Raw genomic sequence first — 18,936 nt, forward strand, 5'->3', positions numbered from 1 at the left:
CATTAAAGCCCAAGCAAGGGAGTTTCCCTACACCACCGTATCCATTTCATACTATCTGTATGGATTTTATAGAATTGAACAAATGTGAAAATAAGAAGTATTGTCTTGTCATTGTAGATATGTTTTCCAGATGGGTGGAAGCCTTTCCGACTAAAAATCCAGATGCTGCAACTGTGGCCAAAGTTCTTGTTAAAGAAATCATCCCCAGATTCGGCATTCCAGAAAGGATCTACAGTGACAACGGCACACACTTCGTAAACCAGACCATACAACAGTTAAGCAGACATTTTGGTATTCTTTTAAAAAATCATTGTGCGTATCACCCACAATCTGCAGGGCTAGTAGAGAGGCATAATGGGATTTTAAAGAATAAGCTATGGAAGTTAATAGTAGAAACACAGAGAAATTGGGTGTACTGTCTGCCTCTGGCACTGTTGAGCATTAGAACTGCTCCAAATGCAAAAGGATTGACTCCTTTTGAAAAATTATTTGGAAGGGCTTATTATATACCTCAGCGGAAAGCTCTCATGCCCACAGACCAGGAAGCTGACAGTACACTAGCTGAGTATATGCGAAACCTGTTAAATTCTAAACATTTGTTGCAGTCAAATTCTGTTTCAGATAAAGAACGAACCAGACCGCCAGAAGTGGCAGTGTCCCCTGGTACCTGGATTTGGGTGAAGATGGTAAAGAAAAAGAATTGGGCATCACCAAAGTGGGAAGGTCCATATCAAGTGCTTCTGTCGACACCCACTGCAGTCAAAATTGTGGAGCGCGCCTCCTGGATCCACCTGACGCACTGTAAATTAGTCAAAAACTTTGAACTGGACAAAAATCTTGTCACATGCCAAGAGTAAAAATTATAGAGTCCAGAAGAAACAGGAATGCAGAACAACCCTTTCCTCAGAAGTATTGCATAATCATCCTGTTAACTGTACTAGTGACAATAATCTTTTTGTTGTGGCCTTTCCTTTTCTCAGTGACACAGACTGAACTGAATAAACGTGAAGCGTTACTCATAGACTGGCATCCAAACTTTAACACTTACCAGGCAATTAAATATGTGTATGCTGAGACTTTCAATGTTTCGAATTGCTGGATTTCCACAGCTTTGCCGACAGCATACGGGGGGTTATTAATGACTACAGTCCCCCTAGGGGTCAATGAGACCTGGGAGAACTTGATTTATGATACCTCAACCATTACATCACAAGATAAAATAGCATTGCACTTGTCTGTTCCACAAAAGGGAACTGTGTGTTTTTATAAAAATGATACTGTTCAGGTGGGTTGGAGCAATTGCAATGTGACTGTTCCTTATAAATGTTACACTAAAGGCAACAATGTAGATCTTTATTGTAATACAAACTATGATTCATTTCTTGGATTGATGCCCAAAACACTTGATGAAGTAAAACATAATTCTGTTCTTTATAAACAACTGTCTATAATTGATAGAAAAATGTTTCATGCAGGGTGAGTGTATATTCATAGCAAGGTTACTACTAAAGTAGAGGATTGTTATTTTGTGTGTGGCAGAAAGGCATACAAATGGTTACCTGAGAATTGGTCCGGCAGTTGTTTTTTGGGTTGCCTGGTTCCAGCCATACGACACACTGCAGTTTTGCCTCGAGGAAAAATTCGAAATGTCCGAGAGGTCATCAAGAAACCTGTAAATCCAGTGGGACAAATCGATGCGTGTTGGAAAGACCATCATTCTATAGGCAAAGAACTGACATATATGGATTTGAGTGATAGCGTCATATTGTGGGCAGGCATATTACCGGCATATGGAGCAGTGAAATCGATCTGGGAGCTGAGAAAACTGTTGAAACTTCTCGAAGTAATGAGTAATGCAACTTTTTCTGCTCTCGAATTGGTGACTGATGAACTGAATGCTATGAGAACTGTAGTGCTTCAAAGCCGCATGGCTGTCATCTTCACCCTAGCGGCGAGAGGTGGTACTTGCGCTTTAATCCAAGAATAATGCTGTTCGTATATTGCTGACCATAAACATGAGATAGACAATCATCTTGAGGTAATTCAGCAAGTGTCGGCCATGACCAAACCAGGCCCAAACCCACTGACAGACTTTTTCCAGAAATGGTTTGGGGGGTGGGGTACCATCCTAATGAACACCCTGATTGCCATTTGTGTAGGAATGCTCCTACTGAGAGTATGTGTTTGCTGTCACATCCCCTGCATGAAAAGACTGATTAAAGATTTTATAGACATGTCAGTTTCTGAAACATTATATCAAAGTACTGAGTTCGAAGAACTGTTAAAAGATTGAAAATGCTTTCATAAGTTTAAACTGAATGACTCTCTTAACTGCAAATCCTAAGTGGAAGAGGTTAGGAGAAGAAAACAAACTGTTTATGCTTATTTTGAAAGTAGAATAAAAGTATTAAAAGGGGGGAAATGTCAGAAAAATATGTATTAATGTGTGTATTAGTAATATGCTTAATGCATTTAAAGCTGCATAAATCTGTACAAACTGCAGATGCTTTCTGACCTTGTATTGTTAGCTAAAATCTTGCTTGTGCCTTGGAAATTTACTGAGAAGCAGATGATTCCTGCTTATGTTAGGAAAATAATGAATAGAACAATACTACTTGTATGAAACTTAGGCAAGAAGTCCCGCTTGTGCTGTGAGAAAATACACAGCTGTAGAAGCTATAGATAATTAGGACAAAGCCTGTATGAAAATATGAACTGCAATCAGCATTTGCTTGTATCTGAGTTAGAAGAATACCTTGAAATGTAACACTGTACAATAGAAGCATGTAAACGAATTAATGCCCACCAAGGCCAGGTTGTTTTTCTCAAAAGTTTCTCACAAATCTAGTCATGTCAGCAGAAAATCTGAGTAACATCTGTTGTAGAACAATACTGAAAGTTGTGCTTGATTACATCAGCCATAGAAGGCCATGACTTATAAAACAGTATAAGAATCCTTTGCTTTACATGGAGAGGAAGAAAATTCCGGAGAAACAGTGTTCACTTTGATACAGATCTGTCTCTCCAGCATATTTAAATTGCAGATGAGATTAAGATTTTTTGAGATGGTGTTTCTGCCACCATTTGACTTCTAGATGTGCTGTATGTCTGAAAGGATGGGGTCAGTATAGGATCTGTAGCAAAGTAGAGATCACCACTCAATACTAGGGCAACTTTCAGGGGTATGTTGTTAACGTAGCAGTTGCAGTGGATGTCATGTTTGCTGAAGGATACGATTACACATTTCTGACACCACCTATTAGTTTGAAAGAGACCCTCCTGGAGGATCTTAGCATTTTCTGCAGAGTTAATGATGGCTTAAGTCTATAGTCATCTGCAGACTTGGTCAGTCCTAAGCCCTTAACATTGGCTTTGACCTCCAAGAAGTAAATACCAAACAGGAATGGCCCAAGGTCAAAACCCTGAAATACATCACTAGTGACAGGCCTTTTGAAGGAGGTAGATCCACACACCCTCACTTCCTAGGTTCTGTTTGTGAGTCAGTTTGGTATCCAGTTAGTCACACAGTAAATTACATTTGGCTGGGTGAGTTTATTAACTATACCTGAGTGTAGGATGGTGCTCATCACCTTTGTGAGGTCTAGATATGTGGTATGAGCATTTTTTTTCATCCATTGCTTCAGCAACCTTCTCGAAGAAGTAAGCCTGATTAAGTAGGCAGGATCTGCCCTTGACAAAACCAAACTGGCTTGGATCAAAAGTTTGTAGGTTGTCTATGTCATTATTTATTAATTTCATGATGATCCTTTGCATGTCTCAGGTCACTTATTCCTATATGTATTATGATTGTCATATGTTTACTTGTGGTGCAAGGACTTGAGTGCATGCATAGTATAGTGAAACTGGTCAGGCTTATTAGTCTGTAATTGCCTGATCCATTGATAACCCACTTTTGTGCAGGGAGATAACTGTTGTGGTCTGTGATGATGTGAGGTATTGCCATCTGTGCCAGGGAGAATAAGGCAGTGCATGTATAACATACGTCAGCATAGTTAGCTGGATTTTTGTAAATAATTTTGTGTCATTTGACTATCACACTGACTTGTACAGATGCTTGTGTTAAAAATGTATCAACAGTGTTATTATACCTGATTAAATGTTTATCTTTAAACAAAGAATTCTGGAAGGGAAGAGTAGAAGTTTTTGAAATTGTTCTATAATTTTCAAATGCCGCAACAGATCTTAGCAAAGATCTGAGTGTGTATTGTACCAGAGTCAGGTTATCAAATGTGATGTCAATCCATAACCAGCACTGAGAGGATGGAGCTCACAAAGCAGCTTGTTTTGTTTTGTTTTCTTTGGAACCTGATATAAAAGTCTATGACAGATATCATCACAGTCAGTTGAGTTCAGTTGAGTTCAGTCTGTTAGAGGCTCATCACCTTGCCTTGTGGAAGTAAGCACCTCAGCGTCCTATCTTGCCTTGCTGTATTAATTAAGTTCGCTAGGGAACAGTTATTCTTTAGACAGTCAGGAAATATAGTGAGATTAGTTTAGTAGCATTTTTCTGCATCTGTCCCACTGTGTTATTTTTATTTCTCCAGTGTCTGAAACTCTGATGTTTATTGTACTTTGATATTTAGTATTCTCAAGTTTTTTATTTTATTATTTATTATTAAATATTTTTATACCTTTCATTGTGGCTGTTCTTTTAGAGAACACTTTTAACATCTTGACAGTACCTGTGCTTATTTTTGTGACGCCTTGACCACTCCTAAAAGCCTGGCTGCTTTTGTTTATTTATGTTTGTATTGATTTTACTCAGTATATTTGGATACCCGTGTAAGAGACAGTGGTTGACTGGTGGCAGCAAGATTACCTTATAGTCTGGGCAGAAGTGGTACAGCTAGTAAATCTGTACCAGCCATTCCCAGGAGTGTGTGTGTGTGCGTGTGTGTGTGTGTGTGTGTGTGTGTGTGTGTGTGTGTGTATGAAAATCAAATACCCAGGTGTTGGTGCATCAGCTACCTGGAACTGGGTCACAGTGCTCCAAAAGTGAGTCTTGTTTGGGATCTGGAGAGACAGAGAGTCCAGTCCCAGTGGAGTGTGCTCCCTGTGTGCTCTTGGGGAAACTGTGTTTGATGCAGAGAGCTGCATTTGAAAATACTCTGTAAATTTATTCCTGTTTTTAGTGACTGTCTCTGACTGGTGAAAGTGATGAGGATTGAGGCTCCTTGATTACTGGCCTGGGGTAAAGAGAGGCCATTACATGGTCCTCCACACCTCCAGTACAAATTCTGTTTGTAGGCTAATATTAAATAGACTCTATAAGGGTTCTGACAAGTCATGTTTCAGGCTGATGGTTAGGCATCCTGGTATGTTATCCAGCTCCATTGAAGAAGTGTGCTTGGCCGTTGATAGTGCTTTAAGGACTTGGTCCTGGGACATTTGAGGTGGGGATATGGATACTGGTATGTGATCTGGGATTGCATGGGATAGTGAAGTTAAAGTTAAATTTATCTGCTAGTAGATTGGCTATGTCCTCAGGATCAGAATATGTGATATAATTTACTATTAGGTCTGCTCAGTTTTGAGCATTATGTCTGAGGTTTCTAACATAGCTAAAGAAGGCTTTATGATTGCCTTTTGCCTGTTTGGTTATTTTTGCCTTATATATTGCTTTAGTTGATTTGACTAGGGATGTGAGTTTCCTGCAAAGTTTAACAAGAGCATTTTGGGGCATTTGGGGAGTTGCATTTATTTTTACATGCAATGAGATTTTTCCTTTTATTGTAGAGTCTGTTTGTATTTGGGTTGCACCATAGGGGTTTATTTTTCAATTTAACTTCACATATACTTTGGAGGGCTACAATTGCTTCTATGCAGCTTTTTACATGTGCAAAAAATTTGGCAGTGAAGGAATCCACATGTGTATATGTGCCCTCAGGGTGGAAGGGATTGTATAATTTAGCCAGGTCATCACTCAGTTTTAGAAGATTAGTTTTAGTATAATCTCTAAATACTGAGGTGGTGAAAATTACTGATTTATGGTCTGCTTTAGCTAGGGAGAGGGTTACAACTCATAGGGAACAGAGCTGTCCCATGTTGGTGAGAATCGTGTCCAAAATTTTGCCTCGTATGGTTGTGGTGTGGAATAGCTGGTCCAGTGAGTTTGTATTTAAGAATCCAAAAATCTCTGGGCATACACATTTGGAGATGTATAACTCTCACAGTTTATGGAGGGTTAGTTGAAGTCCCCTAAGAGAATGATGTTTGACTGAATGTTTAGGGATTCCAAAATAGTCGAGTAGGAAATATGGTCCAGAGAAACATAGAAGGGTCCTATAATTATCTACGATGTGATATGGAGTCTCTTTAATGGTTAGCTGGACATGGAAGAGTTTCAAATTGTTATCCTGTCTGATGAGTCTGAAAGTGAAATTTTGTTTTTATGAATATGGAGACACCACCTCCTTTAGTGCTTTCATCTAGACTGATGGGCCTGAAAACATGACTGACATTTACTTCAACAATTCATTTAGCTTGTGGTGTCTTTCAAAGAGAACCTGAGCAAACTGTAGGCAATGAAACCTTGCAGTGACAGGATGCTGTCAGCAGCCTTGAACCATGTCTCTGTGGTGATTCATACATCAATGATTTCCAGGTTATGGAGTGCCTATAGGGAGTGTAGTGTTTTTGTTAAGGCTCCTAGAGTTGGGCATCCATACCTTAATATTGTCTGAATTCTGTTTTGTTATGTTGAAAATTTGTGAAGACAGAAGTCATGTAAAAAGGCACTATGTGGTGGATAGGGTTTTTGACATTATTCGAAAGCCTTGGGAGAACAGGTGTAGGCCATCCCTGGCAGAGCAGGCTGAGCTGTCTATCCTCTCCTACCGTGCTTTTATATATAGTTATATATATATATATATATATATATATATATATATATATATATATATATATATATATATGGGTCTACTTTTCTTGATCAAACTATCATTATTTAGAACAAGAAAAGTACGACCTTACTTTCACGAAAGTGCACTTCAGCGAAAGTGCACTTTCGCGAATTCCGGTTCAGTGAACCGGCAATAAAAATAAAACAGAGCACTAAAGTGGGGATGGGGAATATACATGTTTCCCCACTGTAGTGTGATCTCAGAGTTAGTATATATAATGTAGCAGGGGTGGGGAGTGCAGGGGGGCTTGCCCCACCCCCTGCAAAACAGACTTTTAAGTGTTTCTTTTTTTATTTTTTATTGCTGGTTCGCTGAACCAGAATTTGCGAAAGTGCAGTTTTGTTGAAGTGCACTTTCACGAAAGTAAGGTCGTATGTGTGTGTTTGTGTGTGTGTCTGTGTGTGTGTGTGTGTGTGTGTGTGTGTGTGCGCGCGTGCGCATTGTCAACCCTTTGAATAATAAATTACACAAAAAAACAGGAGCAAAAGTCCTATTCACTAAAAAACGTATTTAATTGACTTTGGCTTAAAGTGCGTTTATTTCTATACACTTTTCGTCGGAGAATGTATCCGACTTCTTCAGAAGGAAAAAAACAATCATTAAACAACAACAAGGGTTCCACAATAAATATGTTACCTGGTTTGGTTTAATTGGTGGGTTGGTCCTTTCTTTAATTCACAAGTAGTTACTATGGAAATAAATTACTTCAGTGTTTTCATTCCCTTGTCCCATTTAATTGTGGACTTACCCTATAGGATTACCTTATAGTATGTATTCCACTGAAACACCAGGAATCCAACCCACCAGGCATCTATACTCCAAACTCCAAAAAAAATTTGTAATAGTATTAAAAATACATTTCTCAAGTTAATATTATTTAAAATACATTTTCCAAATTAGTATTGTTAAGAAAACACAATTAAGGCACCTCACTTAGTTAATACACAGTTTCATACCCGAATTAAAAACAAATCATTTACCTCAACTTGTAGTTACTTGAAAAATACATTTCGCAGTAAGGTCGCTTATGTATCCCCTTCCCAAACAGTTGAGACTCTAGAATAAACTCAATATACGTAAAGATACATGAAATTACATAAACGGTAAGTTAAAAATGCAAAGTGTGCATGAAATGTACACAGATTATATGTTTTTTAAAATTTTTTTCAACGATGTATAAATTTTATTCATCATTTTATTATATTGCACTAGATTGTTCCTGGGTTTTATAATAGCCCTTCCCCATATCATAGTTACCATCTGCGTATAAATTTTCATTGTCTATGGGTTCACCTCTCTAGATTTTTCAATTTTAAGATACATGCAATGGATGACATTTCATTAATGCCAGGTTTTTGGTTAGCATTAGTCCTTAACTGCCAAAGCAGTTCTTTCCTTTCTAGTTTTAAAGAGTCGTAGCCTCCTCTTATGTCCCTTATTTGTTGGTCTATTACTCTAAATTTAAATTCATGACCAATGTTGTCGGCATGGTGCCTTGCCAAGGCATTTGTCATCTTGTTAGTCCTGATACTGTATAAGTGCTCATAAATCCTCTCATTAAGTCTCCTATCGGTCTTCCCAATGTAAAATGCTGGACAAGACGAGCACTTAGCTAAGTATACCACTAATTTGCTGTTACAGTTAAATTTAGAGTGGGTTCGAAACTTCTGGTCTCCTATTACAAAGTTCTGTCCTTCATCAATGTGTTTGCAGTATTTGCACATTTGACACTTGAACATCCCTAAGTGGGTTGTATAGGTTCGGCCAGCCCCTTCCAGTAGTTCCTTCAAGTTCTTTCTTCGTTTGTATATTATTTTGGGCATTGATGGCAATATAGTTTGGAGTTCGTTATCGTTACATAAAAACTCCCAGTTTTTCAAAAATAGGTTTCTAATCAAGTGTGAGTCTAAGTTGAATGTACAACTAAAGCCATAAAAGAAGTGTGTGTTGTTATTCTCCTTTACCTTTAATGCATTTGTCCCATCCCCATTTGTGTTGTTGTTATTTAATAAGGGGACATACTCCTTTGCCCTTCTTTTACGCTTTACCTCGTCCGTGATTTCTAGGACAAAGTCGGCTGGGTACCCACGTTTTAAGAAAAATTGGATTAAGGTCCCGCATTCTTCCATGAAGTCATCATCGTCACTAACCATCCGTGCTGCTCTAACAAGTTGCCCCTTCAACACCGATTTTTTCTGGTGCATAGGGTGGCAACTTGAATAGTGCAGCATGGTGTTAGAGTAGGTCTCCTTACGATGTATTTTGGATAGCCATCTACTATTGAGGTAATCTTTTCTCAGGTCTATATCTAGATAGTCTATCCTATCCTTATTGAATTTGTAAGTAAATGAAAGAAAACTAGTAGACTCATTTAAGGTCTGCATGAGGTCTTTTATCTCTACTTCTGTCCCTTTAAAAATCAGAAAAATATCGTCAAGGAACCTCGTATACAATGCTAGTTTCGTCAAGGTACCTTCTACTATTAAAATGTTCCTTCTCTCCCAATACGCCATGACTAAGTTGGCGATACTCCCACCACTTGGGGATCCCATGGCTACTCCGATTTTTTGATGGAATAGGTCGCTGTTAAACATCAAGAAGTTGTATGAGAGAATAGTGTCAATTAACTCCCCCACCAACTGGATTTCATCATTTGGTGCGTTTAAAATTCTCAACATTTCACCGACCCATTCCATTGCTATATCATGAGGGATAGATGAATATAGGTCTTTTACATCGATAGTGACCAACAAAGAGTCAGGGTAGAAATCGACTACATTAATAGTTTCCAAGAAACTCCATGAGTCTTTAATTATTTGACTTTCTTTTCTAACATATTTTTGTAAGATCTTGTCAAGGACTTTACTACAAGTATACGTAATGCTCTTTCTCCCGTCCACCAATGGTCTCATGGGGGGGTTGTTGATATTTTTGTGGATCTTAGGGATACCAAACAACACCGATGTTCTAGGTGTTTGTTGCTGCATATATATGTAAGTTTCCCTGTCTATTCTAGATTCCACATAGAGCTCTTCAATGAAGCCCTTAACTCTTTGGTATGCCCCATTCATTTCATTTAGGGATACTCTAGTGTAAGTTTCACTATTTAGTATGTGATTCATTCTACAATTGTAATCTTCGTTGGTCATTATTGTGATGCCCCCACCTTTATCGGGTTTCATTAAGCGCACGGGAGCCCTCCTTAAAAACTGAAATTCTTCCTTTTCACTATTTGAAATGTTCTTTTTTCCTTGAACAAACCTATTTGTTTGTCTATTCAGGTTTCTCAAGTCCATTTCAGTAACTTTTTCAAATAGTTGCAAGGTGGGATGTAGTGGTGGATTATAAACACTTGACACATATAACTCAGACTTCTCACCAATGTCATTACCCAGTAGTAATGCCAGATTTATTTTCCTAACAAACATTTTCAAGTCTATTAGTGTATGCGCCAAGTCAAAATGAGAGGAAGGAACAAAGGTGTTCCCTTTCGACAGCAATTCAATAATGTCACTACTGATGTGATAGTCAGTGTAATTGAATACATTGAAGTCCCCACTTTTATTAGACAAGATCTTGCAGTCTAAGCCACTGCTAAGGTTCTGATTAGTAAGTTCCTCTGGTGTTACCACCTCTTCCTCCTGGCTCCCTTCCTCCTGTTGTTCGATGCCCTCTGGTTGGAGGCGCCGGGGTGAAAATTTTGTTGCTGGGGGACCCTCTTGTTGGCCTCTACGTTATTGCCTCTGCCTTTATTGTTGGTACCCCTTTCGTTTTGGTTCGCCAATCTCTCACTTCTTCTAATACCATTGTCATTAGAAGGCCCTTGATATCCCATGTCATCCTGAATGTCGTCCTCGCTGGTTGTGTTGCATTGGTCAGTCACTTGATTGGCCCCTGCTTGTTTCTCTGTGTTGGAGGCCCTACTTGTTTGCAGGTTTACTTTAGCTTGTATTGCTGGTTTAGGATAAGCTAAACCATTTGCATAGTCTCTAATGTCTCTAGAAATCTTTTTCTTTTTGGTGGCATTAAGTTTGGCTAGATGTTCATCAATACTGATGAAACATCTCTCGTAGTCAAACTTGTATCTCGAGAAGTTAATGTCATTTGTGATATTTCTGTCCAGTTCCTCAGTTTCAACTAGCAAATCATTAATAAATATCTGGTAATGTTCGCACAGTAGCCCCATCAGTTCAAGTCCATGTTTGTCAAAAAGCGCTATAAGTGAATTGTAAAAACCAGACTCCTCCTCCAAGCCTGCTGGGAACTGCCAGTACCTTAGTCCTTTAGGGACGACTTTTAGCCTGATACATTCCCTAAAGTATGCAACTTCAAGTTGCAGTTTCCTTACTTTAAACAACTTCTCGTCTAGTGTGTTTAACTTTACTGACAAGTCAGGGCTTACCTCGTTGGAATTAGTTACTTCACCCACTGTTTGCGAGTCTCCAAAGGAAAACTCTCTGTGTACCCAGGCATTCAAGGATGGTGTCGCGGCCATACCCCTGCTTGCCTCCTGGCGTCCGGTTCTTGTGGCGCTTACTGAGTTAACTGAGTTGCCTGGTTCCGCTCCAAAGTCCAATGATCGATTTGGAAGCCGATTCAGTGTGGTGCCCTCAGTGTTAGAATTATTTCCATCCCCATTGCGGTTAGCAAATCTAGTAGAAGCGTAGTTGTTGTTGTTGCAGCTATTCAGCCCCTGCACGTCTCCTGACGTTTCCCCCGTTGTAACTCCTTCAACGTTCCGCTCTCTCCCTTGGGCAGCAGCTACCGTCTCAACTTGTTGGGATAAGCGGTCGACCTTCTGAGTGAGAAGCTCGATAAGAGCTGTAAGGTTGCATCCGCTCTCTTGCGATCCGTCTCCTTGTGAAATTGGACTTCCCGCATCCATGGTCCACGAAAACAAACCAGTAAATATAACGATAAATCTCCACTAGTAAATTACACAAAAAACCAGGAGCAGAAGTCCTATTCACTAAAAAACGTATTTAATTGACTTTGGCTTAAAGTGCGTTTATTTCGATACACTTTTCGTCGGAGAATGTATCCGACTTCTTCAGAAGGAAAAAAACAATCATTAAACAACAACAAGGGTTCCACAATAAATATGTTACCTGGTTTGACACAGAGAAACAGAGAGAAACAAGCAGGGGCCAATCAAGTGACTGACCAATGCAACACAACCAGCGAGGACGACATTCAGGATGACATGGGATATCAAGGGCCTTCTAATGACAATGGTATTAGAAGAAGTGAGAGATTGGCGAACCAAAACGAAAGGGGTACCAACAATAAAGGCAGAGGCAATAATGTAGAGGCCAACGAGAGGGTCCCCCAGCAACAAAATTTTCACCCCGGTGCCTCCAACCAGAGGGCATCGAACAACAGGAGGAAGGGAGCCAGGAGGAAGAGGTGGTAACACCAGAGGAACTTACTAATCAGAACCTTAGCAGTGGCTTAGACTGTAAGATCTTGTCTAATAAAAGTGGGGACATCAATGTATTCAATTACACTGACTATCACATCAGTAGTGACATTATTGAATTGCTGTCGAAAGGGAACACCTTTGTTCCTTCCTCTCATTTTGAATTGGCGCATACACTAATAGACTTGAAAATGTTTGTTAGGAAAATAAATCTGGCATTACTACTGGGTAATGACATTGGTGAGAAGTCTGAGTTATATGTGTCAAGTGTTTATAATCCACCACTACATCCCACCTTGCAACTATTTGAAAAAGTTACTGAAATGGACTTGAGAAACCTGAATAGACAAACAAATAGGTTTGTTCAAGGAAAAAAGAACATTTCAAATAGTGAAAAGGAAGAATTTCAGTTTTTAAGGAGGGCTCCCGTGCGCTTAATGAAACCCGATAAAGGTGGAGGCATCACAATAATGACCAACGAAGATTACAATTGTAGAATGAATCACATACTAAATAGTGAAACTTACACTAGAGTATCCCTAAATGAAATGAATGGGGCATACCAAAGAGTTAAGGGCTTCATTGAAGAGCTCTATGTGGAATCTAGAATAGACAGGGAAACTTACATATATATGCAGCAACAAACACCTAGAACATCGGTGTTGTTTGGTACCCCTAAGATCCACAAAAATATCAACAACCCCCCCATGAGACCATTGGTGGACGGGGGAAAGGGCATTACGATACTTGTAGTAAAGTCCTTGACAAGATCTTACAAAAATATGTTAGAAAAGAAAGTCAAATAATTAAAGACTCATGGAGTTTCTTGGAAACTATTAATGTAGTCGATTTCTACCCTGACTCTTTGTTGGTCACTATCGATGTAAAAGACCTATATTCATCTATCCCTCATGATATAGCAATGGAATGGGTCGGTGAAATGTTGAGAATTTTAAATGCACCAAATGATGAAATCCAGTTGGTGGGGGAGTTAATTGACACTATTCTCTCATACAACTTCTTGATGTTTAACAGCGACCTATTCCATCAAAAAATCGGAGTAGCCATGGGATCCCCAAGTGGTGGGAGTATCGCCAACTTAGTCATGGCGTATTGGGAGAGAAAGAACATTTTAATAGTAGAAGGTACCTTGACGAAACTAGCATTGTATACGAGGTTCCTTGATGATATTTTTCTGATTTTTAAAGGGACAGAAGTAGAGATAAAAGACCTCATGCAGACCTTAAATGAGTCTACTAGTTTTCTTTCATTTACTTACAAATTCAATAAGGATAGGATAGACTATCTAGATATAGACCTGAGAAAAGATTACCTCAACAGTAGATGGCTATCCAAAATACATCGTAAGGAGACCTACTCTAACACCAGGCTGCACTATTCAAGTTGCCACCCTATGCACCAGAAAAAATCGGTGTTGAAGGGGCAACTTGTTAGAGCAGCATGGATGGTTAGTGACGATGATGACTTCATGGAAGAATGCGGGACCTTAATCCAATTTTTCTTAAAACGTGGGTACCCAGCCGACTTTGTCCTAGAAATCACGGACGAGGTAAAGCGTAAAAGAAGGGCAAAGGAGTATGTCCCCTTATTAAATAACAACAACACAAATGGGGATGGGACAAATGCATTAAAGGTAAAGGAGAATAACAACACACACTTCTTTTATGGCTTTAGTTGTACATTCAACTTAGACTCACACTTGATTAGAAACCTATTTTTGAAAAACTGGGAGTTTTTATGTAACGATAACGAACTCCAAACTATATTGCCACCAATGTCCAAAATAATATACAAACGAGGAAAGAACTTGAAGGAACTACTGGAAGGGGCTGGCCGAACCTATACAACCCACTTAGGGATGTTCAAGTGTCAAATGTGCAAATACTGCAAACACATTGATGAAGGACAGAACTTTGTAATAGGAGACCAGAAGTTTCGAACCCACTCTAAATTTAACTGTAACAGCAAATTAGTGGTATACTTAGCTAAGTGCTCGTCTTGTCCAGCATTTTACATTGGGAAGACCGATAGGAGACTTAATGAGAGGATTTACGAGCACTTATACACTATCAGGACTAACAAGATGACAAATGCCTTGGCAAGGCACCTTGCCGACAACATTGGTCATGAGTTTAAATTTAGAGTAATAGACCAACAAATAAGGGACATAAGAGGAGGCTACGACTCTTTAAAACTAGAAAGGAAAGAACTGCTTTGGCAGTTAAGGACTAATGCTAACCAAAAACCTGGCATTAATGAAATGTCATCCATTGCATGTATCTTAAAATTGAAAAATCTAGAGAGGTGAACCCATAGACAATGAAAATTTATACGCAGATGGTAACTATGATATGGGGAAGGGCTATTATAAAACCCAGGAACAATCTAGTGCAATATAATAAAATGATGAATAAAATTTATACATCGTTGAAAAAAAAATTTTAAAAAACATATAATCTGTGTACATTTCATGCACACTTTGCATTTTTAACTTACCCTTTATGTAATTTCATGTATCTTCACGTATATTAAGTTTATTCTAGAGTCTCAACTTTTTGTGAAGGGGATACATAAGCCTTACTGAAATGTATTTTCAAGTAACTACAAGTTGAGGTAAATGATTTGTTTTTAATTCGGGTATGAAACTGTGTATTAACTAAGTGAGGTGCCTTAATTGTGTTTTCTTAACAATACTAATTTGGAAAATGTATTTTAAATAATATTAACTTGAGAAATGTATTTTTAATACTATTACAATTTTTTTTTGGAGTTTGGAGTATAGATGCCTGGTGGGTTGGATTCCTGGTGTTTCAGTGGAATACATACTATAAGGTAATCCTATAGGGTAAGTCCACAGTTAAATGGGACAAGGGAATGAAAACACTGAAGTAATTTATTTCCATAGTAACTACTTGTGAATTAAAGAAAGGACCAACCCACCAATTAAACCAAACCAGGTAACATATTTATTGTGGAACCCTTGTTGTTGTTTAATGATTGTTTTTTTCCTTCTGAAGAAGTCGGATACATTCTCCGACGAAAAGTGTATCGAAATAAACGCACTTTAAGCCAAAGTCAATTAAATACGTTTTTTAGTGAATAGGACTTCTGCTCCTGGTTTTTTGTGTAATTTACTAGTGGAGATTTATCGTTATATTTACTGGTTTGTTTTCGTGGACCATGGATGCGGGAAGTCCAATTTCACAAGGAGACGGATCGCAAGAGAGCGGATGCAACCTTACAGCTCTTATTGAGCTTCTCACTCAGAAGGTCGACCGCTTATCCCAACAAGTTGAGACGGTAGCTGCTGCCCAAGGGAGAGCGGAACGTTGAAGGAGTTACAACGGGGGAAACGTCAGGAGACGTGCAGGGGCTGAATAGCTGCAACAACAACAACTACGCTTCTACTAGATTTGCTAACCGCAATGGGGATGGAAATAATTCTAACACTGAGGGCACCACACTGAATCGGCTTCCAAATCGATCATTGGACTTTGGAGCGGAACCAGGCAACTCAGTTAACTCAGTAAGCGCCACAAGAACCGGACGCCAGGAGGCAAGCGGGGGTATGGCCGCGACACCATCCTTGAATGCCTGGGTACACAGAGAGTTTTCCTTTGGAGACTCGCAAACAGTGGGTGAAGTAACTAATTCCAACAAGGTAAGCCCTGACTTGTCAGTAAAGTTAAACACACTAGACGAGAAGTTGTTTAAAGTAAGGAAACTGCAACTTGAAGTTGCATACTTTAGGGAATGTATTAGGCTAAAAGTCGTCCCTAAAGGACTAAGGTACTGGCAGTTCCCAGCAGGCTTGGAGGAGGGGTCTGGTTTTTACAATTCACTTATAGCGCTTTTTGACAAACATGGACTTGAACTGATGGGGCTACTGTGCGAACATTACCAGATATTTATTAATGATTTGCTAGTTGAAACTGAGGAACTGGACAGAAATATCACAAATGACATTAACTTCTCGAGATACAAGTTTGACTACGAGAGATGGTTCATCAGTATTGATGAACATCTAGCCAAACTTAATGCCACCAAAAAGAAAAAGATTTCTAGAGACATTAGAGACTATGCAAATGGTTTAGCTTATCCTAAACCAGCAATACAAGCTAAAGTAAACCTGCAAACAAGTAGGGCCTCCAACACAGAGAAACAAGCAGGGGCCAATCAAGTGACTGACCAATGCAACACAACCAGCAAGGACGACATTCAGGATGACATGGGATATCAAGGGCCTTCTAATGACAATGGTATTAGAAGAAGTGAGAGATTGGCGAACCAAAACGAAAGGGGTACCAACAATAAAGGCAGAGGCAATAATGTAGAGGCCAACGAGAGGGTCCCCCAGCAACAAAATTTTCACCCCGGCGCCTCCAACCAGAGGGCATCGAACAACAGGAGGAAGGGAGCCAGGAGGAAGAGGTGGTAACACCAGAGGAACTTACTAATCAGAACCTTAGCAGTGGCTTAGACTGTAAGATCTTGTCTAATAAAAGTGGGGACATCAATGTATTCAATTACACTGACTATCACATCAGTAGTGACATTATTGAATTGCTGTCGAAAGGGAACACCTTTGTTCCTTCCTCTCATTTTGACTTGGCGCATACACTAATAGACTTGAAAATGTTTGTTAGGAAAATAAATCTGGCATTACTACTGGGTAATGACATTGGTGAGAAGTCTGAGTTATATGTGTCAAGTGTTTATAATCCACCACTACATCCCACCTTGCAACTATTTGAAAAAGTTACTGAAATGGACTTGAGAAACCTGAATAGACAAACAAATAGGTTTGTTCAAGGAAAAAAGAACATTTCAAATAGTGAAAAGGAAGAATTTCAGTTTTTAAGGAGGGCTCCCGTGCGCTTAATGAAACCCGATAAAGGTGGGGGCATCACAATAATGACCAACGAAGATTACAATTGTAGAATGAATCACATACTAAATAGTGAAACTTACACTAGAGTATCCCTAAATGAAATGAATGGGGCATACCAAAGAGTTAAGGGCTTCATTGAAGAGCTCTATGTGGAATCTAGAATAGACAGGGAAACTTACATATATATGCAGCAACAAACACCTAGAACATCGGTGTTGTTTGGTATCCCTAAGATCCACAAAAATATCAACAACCCCCCCATGAGACCATTGGTGGACGGGAGAAAGAGCATTACGATACTTGTAGTAAAGTCCTTGACAAGATCTGACAAAAATATGTTAGAAAAGAAAGTCAAATAATTAAAGACTCATGGAGTTTCTTGAAACTATTAATGTAGTCGATTTCTACCCTGACTCTTTGTTGGTCACTATCGATGTAAAAGACCTATATTCATCTATCCCTCATGATATAGCAATGGAATGGGTCGGTGAAATGTTGAGAATTTTAAATGCACCAAATGATGAAATCCAGTTGGTGGGGGAGTTAATTGACACTATTCTCTCATACAACTTCTTGATGTTTAACAGCGACCTATTCCATCAAAAATCGGAGTAGCCATGGGATCCCCAAGTGGTGGGAGTATCGCCAACTTAGTCATGGCGTATTGGGAGAGAAGGAACATTTTAATAGTAGAAGGTACCTTGACGAAACTAGCATTGTATACGAGGTTCCTTGACGATATTTTTCTGATTTTTAAAGGGACAGAAGTAGAGATAAAAGACCTCATGCAGACCTTAAATGAGTCTACTAGTTTTCTTTCATTTACTTACAAATTCAATAAGGATAGGATAGACTATCTAGATATAGACCTGAGAAAAGATTACCTCAATAGTAGATGGCTATCCAAAATACATCGTAAGGAGACCTACTCTAACACCATGCTGCACTATTCAAGTTGCCACCCTATGCACCAGAAAAAATCGGTGTTGAAGGGGCAACTTGTTAGAGCAGCACGGAAGGTTAGTGACGATGATGACTTCATGGAAGAATGCGGGACCTTAATCCAATTTTTCTTAAAACGTGGGTACCCAGCCGACTTTGTCCTAGAAATCACGGACGAGGTAAAGCGTAAAAGAAGGGCAAAGGAGTATGTCCCCTTATTAAATAACAACAACACAAATGGGGATGGGACAAATGCATTAAAGGTAAAGGAGAATAACAACACACACTTCTTTTATGGCTTTAGTTGTACATTCAACTTAGACTCACACTTGATTAGAAACCTATTTTTGAAAAACTGGGAGTTTTTATGTAACGATAACGAACTCCAAACTATATTGCCATCAATGCCCAAAATAATATACAAACGAGGAAAGAACTTGAAGGAACTACTGGAAGGGGCTGGCTGAACCTATACAACCCACTTAGGGATGTTCAAGTGTCAAATGTGCAAATACTGCAAACACATTGATGAAGGACAGAACTTTGTAATAGGAGACCAGAAGTTTCGAACCCACTCTAAATTTAACTGTAACAACAAATTAGTGGTATATTTAGCTAAGTGCTCATCTTGTCCAGCATTTTACATTGGGAAGACCGATAGGAGACTTAATGAGAGGATTTACGAGCACCTATACAGTATCAGGACTAACAAGATGACAAATGCCTTGGCAAGGCACCAT

The sequence above is a fragment of the Protopterus annectens genome, chromosome 5.part0 (assembly GCF_019279795.1).
Source record: "Protopterus annectens isolate FY-2018-M chromosome 5.part0, PAN1.0, whole genome shotgun sequence".
In the NCBI taxonomy this organism is placed as follows: Eukaryota; Metazoa; Chordata; order Ceratodontiformes; family Protopteridae; genus Protopterus; species Protopterus annectens.